The following is a 10,662-nucleotide window of genomic DNA, read 5'->3' as shown; positions in this document are numbered from 1 at the left end:
CCCCATGGACCAGAGCACGCCAGGCACTCCTGTCTTCCTACTACTATTTATTAAATTTGAATACCACCTGCTGGTTGGGGGCGGTTACAACATAAAACCACAACATAAAACCACAAAATACATAATAAAAACAAGAACAACCCAAGAACTCCTGCTTAACACATTTTAAACTGGATATCAATCAGCCCAAGGCATGCTTAAAGAGTAACGTTTTTGCCTGGCACCTAAAGGTGTGTAATGAAGGCGCCCGCCGAACCTACCCGGGAAGAGCATTCCACAAATGGAGCCACTGCAGAAAAGGCCCATTTTTTTATTATTATTATTCATTATCCACCCTTCCCCCAAGGTATTCTTTTGATTTATTATTATTATCATTGATATGGAGCCATTGTTGTAAACGTCAGCTTTGTACAGTAGGCTAGTTGACGCACCCCTCTGTATCTTCCATCCAGGCAAGCAAGAAACATCAGAATTTCAAGGCACCTTGCATCCAGGTAAAAACATTCAAGATGGGGGCAAACCACAGTTGGTGAGAGCGCAGCCTGCGAAGAAAAAGTGGCATCTTGGGGAGAAAGAGTGAGGGCTAAGTAGAGAGACCTGAAGGGCTGTGTTTCAGCCCAATGCTGCAGTTCCTCAGCCACTAATTTCCTGTTGTAAAAGTAAGCACCAGCACTTTGGACTGAGCCAGGAAATGAATAGACAGGCAATCATGCTTTGTGCATGCGCAGAAGCGCTGAATCGCATCATGCGCAGACGCAGCACTGCGGGTTGCGAATGTGCCTCCTGCACGGATCACGTTCGCAACCCGAGGTTCTACTGTATTGGCATACAACAATGGTTCCCAATGGCATACACCAATGGTACTGCTGCCCCTGGCAGGGGGGTAATCTGGGGGGGGGGGAGGCCCTAAGAGGCAAGGGGGCGGCGGGAGGGGGGAATGGAGGTGCATATAACTACCAGACTTTGAAAAGCTGGTTTCACTGGATCAAGTTCATCAGCTTTGTTGACTTAATTGAACTGACTAGTTTTAATTGGATTTTGAATCCGATAATTAATGAATTGTTACTGTTTTCAATTTTATTGTGTTATTATCTTCCTTAGTGAGTTGTGCAAACTGCTATTCCGAGTAGTGCTTTTTATAGGGTGGGGTAAGGTGCACTGGGGATGAGCTTATGCAACCATGGTGGTCCAAACGTGTGGTTTTTTTTTTGGGGGGGGGGAACCACTAGTATACACAATCTCTTGCTTCCTCAGCAATGCACAATTGTTTGTAAATAAGCAGGTAAATGGCACGACTCTTATTTCTTGATTGTTTTAAAGTCCACGTGCATCTGCCTTTAAAAACAAAACCCTACACACTTTCCCTTGTTGGATATCTTGAGGTTATTGGTGCCATCAGCTGGTTGAATGAAGCCAGTGCAACTTTTAGAAGTAAAACAGAGCCACGCTATACAATACGTTAAAAACATACTCAATTCATGTTTAAAGCACATGGTTCCCCTCCCTTGCCCAAAAAGAATCATGGGGACGGTAGTTTGTTAAGGGTGTTGGAAATGGTAGCTCTGTGAGTGGGAAACCACAGGCCCCAGGATTGGGGGGGGGGGAGTCATATGCTGTAAATGTGCTTTGAGCATGCTTTAAATGTATAGTGTGGGAAATAACATGCTTTTTAGTGTGAGGGTGATTCCTGACGGGAGCTTAAGATAGTGAATGGGCCATTCAGATATCACCAATGAGTCACTGGCAACAGGTTTTTGTTAAATTATTGTATTTTTCCTAGAAAGGAGAAATTCAGATTAAGCAGGTGGGAAATGAGCTGGCATTTTGATGCCATTGACCATGTGTGGATGCTGTTGACCCAAAATACACACCCATGTGGAAGCAATCAGAGACTGTAGCACAGTAAGAATCAGAAACCACACATTTAGGGATTTAGACACACAGTTTGTGTTCTGGAGAATAACTACTTTCTCAAATTAGGGACATTATAAGCGCATGTATTTTTCTGCGGTGTATTAATTCCAAGCATCACATTGTTATAAACTTTTCTGTTATAAATCCTTCACCCTTCAGAATTTAGGAAATACTCCCTCAGAAAATTGCACTTTATTTTAGCACATGGAACAATCCCAAAAGGCACATTGGCTCTCCTAATGATTAAGCCACTTCTGGCCTGCCCAGGAGGTGGGGTTGCGGGCTTCACACCCACCCCCCACGTGAGCGGGGGCTGGTTTCTGCCCCCCTCCGCGAGAGCAGGGGAATCCCGGCCGCGTCTGCCCCCCCAGCCAGCCAATTGCAACTCCAGTTGTGGCCTAATTCGCCCATTTAACCTTAAACTATGGTGTCTCGTGTCTTTATTTATCCTGGTGGGGGGCGGGAACTCGCCAAGCAAAATATTTCCTCTGCAGAAGGGAATATCTTGGAGAAACTTTTCTCACTAGTTCTTTTCACTTGCAAATCCTACAAATCCTGTCTTAAGGATATATTTTGTGTATGAATAGGGTAGGCCTGTGACCTGAATTCAAGAACTAAGATATTTACCATCTCAAAAGACTGGCCCAGATTGATGCAATCAGTGCAATCAATGACCATTAATAGGTATCTTATCAGACAGGAGACAACCCAAGCTCTCAAATTTCTGCTTCAGACTGCCTCATTCTGTGCTGGGTATGATGTTTTTTGGGTGGTCTTTGGCTAAGAGGCTGGGTAGTTTCTAAAGTTTCTTTAAAGTTCTTGCACACCTTTGTTCTGGGTCCTCACCTCCTTGCAGAGGTGGGAGGTGAACTCTGTTGCAACAGGAAATTAAATATACTCCTTGCTTTCCTTCTACTGGTCCCTGGCTCCATCCATTCTCCTCTGACATGGACTTAGGGAACTCAGAGTCCCTTGGCGAGTTGGGCTACAAAAGCAAACTCTTTTTTTTTTTTTACAACATCTACTAACATCTAAAAACATACAAAATTGGGATGCCAGCCCTCCCTCCTGCCTCTGGACTCCCCCCACTCTATATTGGGTTGCCAACTGTTTTTTCTGACTGGCACCCTGTGCCTTCAACAGCTGCCAATCAAACTGAAATTCAGCAGGGGAAGTTTTTTTCTAGCAGGAGGATAAGCTGATGGGAAATGCTTCACTGCCAATTTTTTGCCCATTGAGAATTGGTTAAAGGTGGAGGAGCCCCACCAGCAAAAGGATTAGTTGGCAACCCTCACATAGAAAGTCCCTAAACTTTTAGTCTCACTGCTTGACTCATGCTGTACAGTAAAGCCGATACTTAGAAATTTCAGAAAACTGAACAGTTTTGGAGCATCACATATGTGCCACATTTGTGTGTACAATTTAAAAGCGATATGGAACTAAAAACCCTTGCAGGGTTGTAGTTTCTCATCCTGCAGTTTGAATCTTTGCTCAGCTTGTGCTCTGATTCATTTAGTATATGTGAGCCCTCTTCAGGCTATACCATGAGCAGAAAGTATAAAAAGGATGGTGGCTGAGTCACACTGCCTCATAGTAGGCTTGATGCTGATCTAAGTAAAAAAATGGGGCTGGTGGGGTGGTGAGATACTTTTATGCTCTGATTTCCCAATATTATACTGCCAATTTATTACACTGCATTTATCCGTTTTTATTGTGCTTTATTGCCCTGAGGCCATTTTATAGCAAAAAGGTGGTGCAGAATTTTTATCAAAAGAACCACTTTTTATTGGGGGGTGGGTTTAATTTTGGATTGGAGAAGCAGGGAAGGACAAGTGCTTTAACCTTTGGATCCCTGCCATTCCTCTGCCCTCACCTATCCACAAGATCTCAAAAGCATGATTGCCTTGTGGCTGAGAGATGCACCTAACTTCGCTGGACTAAAATAGGCGAGATGGGGTGCAGCCTAACAGTGGAACCCACACCCCAATAAATTCAGTGGCAGTGCTTCATTTGTTATTACATTTGTAGACCATATTTTCCTCATAAGGAGGAGCTCAAGGAGGATTAAGACCACCGAACCCAGTGGGACACACACCTTTTTCATATGCTCAAAAGAGCAGCCCTGAGCATAAAGTATTAAAATGGTTGGTTGGTTGGTAAAATCAAAAACATATTGGGAGATACTTTGGGAGAGATTATGACTGCCAAGGGGCCTCCTCAGGGTTTAATCTGGCACTGGGGCTAGTTTCTGCACACACAGAGACACCCTTCTCTATGCTCCATCCAAACCACCGAGAGTAGAGAACGGTATTCTCCAGCTACCAAATGCTTAGGTAACCATGAATGTCTTCAAATTCCTCCTCACCATGGTGGGCATTCCACAACTGGGGAACCCACCACTGAAAAGCCATTTGCCAACCCGTGGCGACACCACCAAGCCCTCATCAAGATGGTTGGCAGTGAGGAAGGTGCTCTTTTAAGTACAGTGGTACCTCGGGTTACATACCCTTCAGGTTACAGACGCTTCAGGTTACAGACTCCGCTAACCCAGAAATAGTACCTCGGGTTAAGAACTTTGCTTCAGGATGAGAACAGAAATCGTGCAGTGGTGGTGCAGTGGCAGCAGGAGGCCCCATTAGCTAAAGTGGTGCTTCAGGTTAAGAACAGTTTCAGGTTAAGAATGGACCTCCGGAACAAATTAAGTACATAACCAGAGGTACCACTGTACTTGGGTTCCAAGCCATTTAGGGCTTTATATGCAAGTACTAAGACTTGGAATGTGGGCCGGTAGCTGACTGGCAGCCAAAGCAGTGCTTTCAGGGCCAGTGTTACATGGTCCCATCGGGCTGCCCCACTTATCAACCTAGCAGCCACGTTCTACAATAGCTGCAGTCCCCAGAGCATCTTCAAGGGCAGCCCCACATAGAGAATAGTCCAAGCAGAAGGTCACTAGATTGTGGATAACTGAGGCTAGGATAACTTGGTCCAGGAATGGTCATACCTGGTGAACCTGCCTAAGCTAGGCATAAGCACTCCTAGCCACAGAAGCAACCTGGGACTCCAGTTGGACAAGTTGGAGTCCAGAAATCCTCCCAAGGTATGAACCTGATCCTTGGCAGAATCTTTCATCCCCATCCCTTCTGGCAGGACTACCTTTGCTTCTACCCCGTTGCTAATAAAGCATTCTTTTTTTTAAAAAAAGTACAAAATATAACTGAAACAAGACAGAAGCCAGACATTTCTCAATTACAGTCTCAGTGGCCACAGAAGCCGGGTGCTTTGAATTTTAATTAATGGGCTCTGCATTTGTTTTTGAAGCCCCCATTTTGAGTGTTTGCTAGAATTCCTTAATTAGTTCCAAAAAACCCGCAGGTGTACTGGCATGGGTTTGTTTGGCTGTGAGAGAGTCAAGCAGAGATTTTTTTTTTTTTAAAAAAAGAGAATATCAATATTTTGTTGTACGATAATGAGCCGTATTCAATTTCCCGGCGTTCGTATTTGCAGTGAAAACGTTCTGGCTTCCAAATGGAACGAAGACACAGAAGGGGGATTGCTTCCATTAGGAGAGAGAGAGAGAGTTTTAAACACTGTTAGAGTACTAGCATGAACGACAACTGGTGGTGCCATTGTAAAGCAGATACAGTTGCCCCAAATACAGCTGAAACCGTTGCATGCAAAATGTGCCGGGTTCTTAATTGCTGCACTCCAAACAGAGATGAAAAGAGAGTTGCATGGTTCAGAAACTCTGCCAGGAAAGAAAATAGCCTTGGATGTGTGGATGGTGGAGGAAATGTTGGCCGGGATCCAAAGAGATGTTTAGACTTCTCCAAGGGACTTGAGCAAGGCTGGGGAATTTTTTTGACTTTTGTCCTTTTGAACAGCTAAGCTCCCTCCCCTATTCATTGCAAATGGCTTTCCCAAACTTAATAATAATAATAATAATAATAATAATAATAATAATAATAATAATAATAAACAGTTTGCCACATGGCTTTTTTTTTAAAAAAAGTAGATTATATAGGGAGAGGTTCAGTGGATAAAGCATTACCCAAATGGAGTCACTGGCAGCAGCGGAGCAAGCCGATTGGGTGCCTGGGGTGGCATGCACGCCCTGCACTCAGGGGTGGGGCTAGCTGCCCGCAGGGAAGGGCAAGCCGGGGCTGGACGCTCCTCAGGGCCTCTGAGGAGTCTGCCTGCCTCCTCCCACTCAGCCGCCCTAAAGCTGAGGGGAAGGAGGCGGACAGACCGTATGGGGCAGCACGGAGCCTGCAGGCGCCCAAGCCACTGCGTCACTCCCAGGAGAGATGCATGGTTTGGGCATGCTGCAGGCCCCGCGGTGAGTGCCGCCTGGCACTTTGTTACCCCCCCTCAGTGGTGACACCTGGGGTGGCTCGCCCCGACCGGACCCCCTTCCTCTGCCCCTGGCCACTGGCCAAATGGAGGAGCCTAAAATGCCTCCTTCTTGATAATACCTCTTGCTTGTGTGGCTGGAGGATGTTAGGGATACAGTTGTACCTTGGTTCTCAAATGGAATCCGTTCAGGAAGTCCGCTCAACTTCCGAAAACGTTCGATAACCAAGGTGCAGCTTCTGATTGGCTGTAGGAGCTTCCTGCACTCAATCGGAAGTCTCAGAAGCTGCACCGGACATACGGCTTCCAAAGAACGTTTGCAAACCAGAACACTCACTTCCAGGTTTGCGGCATTCGGGAGCCAAAACGGGCGAATACCAAGGCACTCGACAACCAAGGCACGACTGTATGTGTGCAGAAACCTAAGGCTTTTTTGAGGCTCATTGTGGCTTTTGGGTAAAGGTAAAGGTAAAGGGACCCCTGATCATTAGGTCCAGTCATGGCCGACTCTGGGGTTGCGGCGCTCATCTCGCTTTATTGGCCGAGGGAGCCGGCGTACAGCTTCCAGGTCATGTGGCCAGCATGACTAAGCCGCTTCTGGCGAACCAGAGCAGCACATGGAAACGCCGTTTACCTTCCCACTGGAGCGGTACCTATTTATCTACTTGCACTTTGACGTGCTTTCGAACTGCTAGGTTGGCAGGAGCAGGGACCGAGCAATGGGAGCTCACCCCATTGTGGGGATTCGTACCGCCGACCTTCTGATTGGCAAGTCCTAGGCTCTGTGGTTTAACCCACAGCTCCACCCGCGTCCCTGGCTTTTGTGTGGAGCGGCGTTATTGCTATATTTTATTCTTCTCTTTGTCAACAACTTGCACAGCACTTGGAGAACTGTACCACTGGGCAGTAAATCAATGGTAGAACATCTGCTTTGAATGAAGAAGGTCCTAGGACCTGGTTCAATCCCTGACATCTCAAAGTAGGGCTGGGAGAGATCCCTGTTTGAAACCCTATAGAGCCACTGCCGGTACAATCCTGAGCTAGGTGGGCCAACAGTCTGACTCAGTATAAGGCAGATTCCTGTGTGAATTTATGAGGAACCTCAAAAACAGGGTAACATTAAGTAAATAAAAACCTAGAATAAAGCACTTCCTTGTCTTCTTCTGGCCTATGTTAGGTTCCGAGATTCAGCAAGCTTGGCACACAGGAAGCTGTCTTATACTGACTCAGCTTATTGGCCCATCTAGCTCAGTATTGCATACACTGACTGGCAGTGATTTCTAGGGTTTGAGGCAGAGAACATTCCCAGCCCTTCCTGGAAATTCCAGGGAACCTGAGACCTGCCTTATGCAAAACTGATGCTCTGCCAGCCACTGAGCTACAGCCTTTCCTTACATTTAAGATGACATCACCCAGAGCGCTGATGGGAACGGAGGAAGTTCCGGTATCTAGCTCAGTATTGTCTGCACAGACTGGCAGCAGCTCTCCAGTGTTTCAGACAGAGACTTTTCTCCTTCCCAGCCCTGCCCTGCCTGGAGATGCCGGGATTGAACCTGGGACCTTCTGCATGCAAAGCAGATTCTTCACCACTGAGCTGCGGTCCTTCCCCCTAATTAGGATTCGCAGCGGTTGACATAATTGCTTTGTTCACACTATGATTAGCGACGTTCCTGTAATTAAGGCAGGAGTTCACAACATCCACAGTTTAGAAAAGGAGAGCGTCGCTTTCAAAATGACAAGTCCTCTTAATCCCACATTAGTGAGCGTGCAGAACCTTTCAAAGCATTGAAGGAGGGAAAGCATGCTCTGCTTCACGTATTCCTGCTTCAGATAACTTTGCAAAATCACATTTTGTTTAGAAAAAGGAATGGAGAACTAGATCTTTGGGACAAATAACAAACATGGACAGATTAGGAAATGGTTTGGGTGTTTTGATGCATGGATTTTAGTTTTTTAAAAGATCAATCGAACTGATAGAGTGTAAAGGGGAAAAAATACCATTAGGGGGCATCCTTTCACTTTTGTAATCCTTTGGAGACATTTTGTATTGTGGCTTCAACCTGCATTTCTTTTTCTGTTTACGGCATTAATTCTGAGGTTAAGGTTGGCCTGCGGTGGGCAATAATAAGTTTAACCTTTGACTTAATACAATAAGACGTAATTTATCATTTCTTGGCTCTTTTGTAAGTGTGTTGCTACCCTCAACTCCACTTACGATAAATAAAGGGACACGACCACGTGATATTTGGAGCAGTGTGTGTGTGTTTGTGTGTGTGCGTGTGCAAAACAAAATCTAGATTGAGAAGGCTCTTAAAAATCCTTACGTATTTTAAGATATCCAAACATTCTGCTTTTGCTACAAAAATGAAACAATGCATTAGTTCAGTAAAAAACATAGGCCTTGCTCCTAGGATGCCAGCAATCAAATGAATATTAAAATAAGAATTCAGTTTAGAGGTAAGTTTGTCAAAAACACAAGGCAACTAGATCAGCGTTTTTGGCTAGGAAGCAGGAAAGGGCAAGAAAACATTTCTGTGGTGTTCCCCACCCCCACTTTAGTCTTTATCTTTTTAAAAGAAAATAATGGTACACCTTACATAAATATTTATTTATACTTGTATCCTACTTTTCCTCTAAGGAACTCTTGGCAGCATAAGTTCCCTGCCCTCAATTTGGTTTTCACAACAGCCCTGTAAGGTCAGTCTGGCCAAGAGATGAGCGCAACGTGACTGTGAGGATCCCTACCTTTCCTCCTTGGGGATCCCAAGTGCCTTCAGAGATCCAGCGGATCTCTTCTCTATTCACTCATCTATTGCATTTGCATCCCAACTTTTTCTCCAAGGAGCTCAAAGTGGTGTACATGGTAAATGTGAATTGGCTGCAACCCATAATAGATATTATCCCTTATTGACAGAGGATGCCATCCTCTTCAACCTCAATAATACCTGCATTGTCCCCCCGACCCCATTTTCTTCTGTGTTAATTCTCTTTCAGATTTAAGCCTCTCTTCTTTTGCGGAAGAAAATATGTCTCCTGGAGGTGGGGTGTTGACAAGGAACGGGAGCTCAAATGGAAACAGCCAGGTCATTACATAAGAGGCAGATTAATGCAAGCTCCAGGAAGTGTACACCATAACAAATATCACAAAAGTTTGGATATTCCTTCAAGATATAAATAGGATTTTTCAGGGGTGGGTGGTCATTGGTCATTTCCTCTTTAAGCTTTTCAAGGATACTTCAGCTAAATGAGCCATCATTCCGACTTCTTATGGCAGTTCTTAAGTCCTTACAGAATCCAACCCTGCAGCCGTGCTGTCTTTTCAAAGATCCTGTATCCTTCCTTTAAATCTTTGTGGGTGTCCGAATGACATCTGGATGTTTTAAGCCACTCTGGGGTCATTTGAGGGTAACTGTTACAACTTCAAGTGTCGGGGAGATTCTGATCACGCTGTCCTAGTCTCTCTTTCCATTCTTGGGGAAAGGCACACCCAAACCCCACCCTTCCAATGGATTTTGCAGAGTTCAGGACGGATTGCAAGAGTAAAACGAAACCACCCCTTAAAAGTGGTAAAAGCAAGGCAGAAATGATGGGGAATCCCCGGCATGTACCGTAAGCCTGGGAACGTCCCATTCCTGAAACCCTGGAAAGACTTTGTTGGTCAGTGCAGACAATACCGAACTAAATGGAACAACAGCCTAGCATCCTGGGATAACTGTCCTAAGCCAAGGTGCCTACAGAATAGGTGTGACCGTGGAGCTACCTATAAAAGGCATAAGAAGGGAAGGAGGGCCATAGCTCAGTGACAGAGTACATGCTTTGCATGCAGAAGGTCCCAGGTTCAATCCCCGATGACATCTCCAGGTAGAATTGGGAACATCCCCTGCCTCAAACCCTGGAGAGCTTCTGTAAGTCAGTGTTAACAATATTGAGCTCAATGGACCAATGGTCTGGCTTGGGAGAAGGCAGCTTCTGATGTTCCTGTTTTCTTGCCTAGTAGACAAACACACTCTCTCTTTCACACACACACACACTCTCTCTCTCCATATATATATGGATTTTAAAAATCCCCTCTCTTGATATTTGCCAGGAACACAGCCCATCTCTTTCTCAGCTGTCAATAGAGCTGACAGCATACGGCTGTGCCGTGAATAAATTATTCAGAGGCTCACACCTAAAACAAAAGCAGCTTTGCTTGGTGTGTGTGTGTGTGTGTGTGTGTGTGTGTGTGTGTGTGTGTTTAAAGCTGACATTTTACATTTATATTGAGGCTAATATCACCTTGATGCACACCATGAAGAAGCAGACTGCTCAGAATAAATTATTAACTTTCAGCGATTACCCTTTCTCTAGATATCCTGAAATTGCTGGATAGGCTAGCGGGAGGATAGCATCGGATGG

The sequence above is a fragment of the Podarcis bocagei genome (genome assembly GCF_964188305.1).
Source record: "Podarcis bocagei genome assembly, chromosome: 7".
In the NCBI taxonomy this organism is placed as follows: Eukaryota; Metazoa; Chordata; class Lepidosauria; order Squamata; family Lacertidae; genus Podarcis; species Podarcis bocagei.
This window is presented reverse-complemented; position numbering follows the sequence as displayed.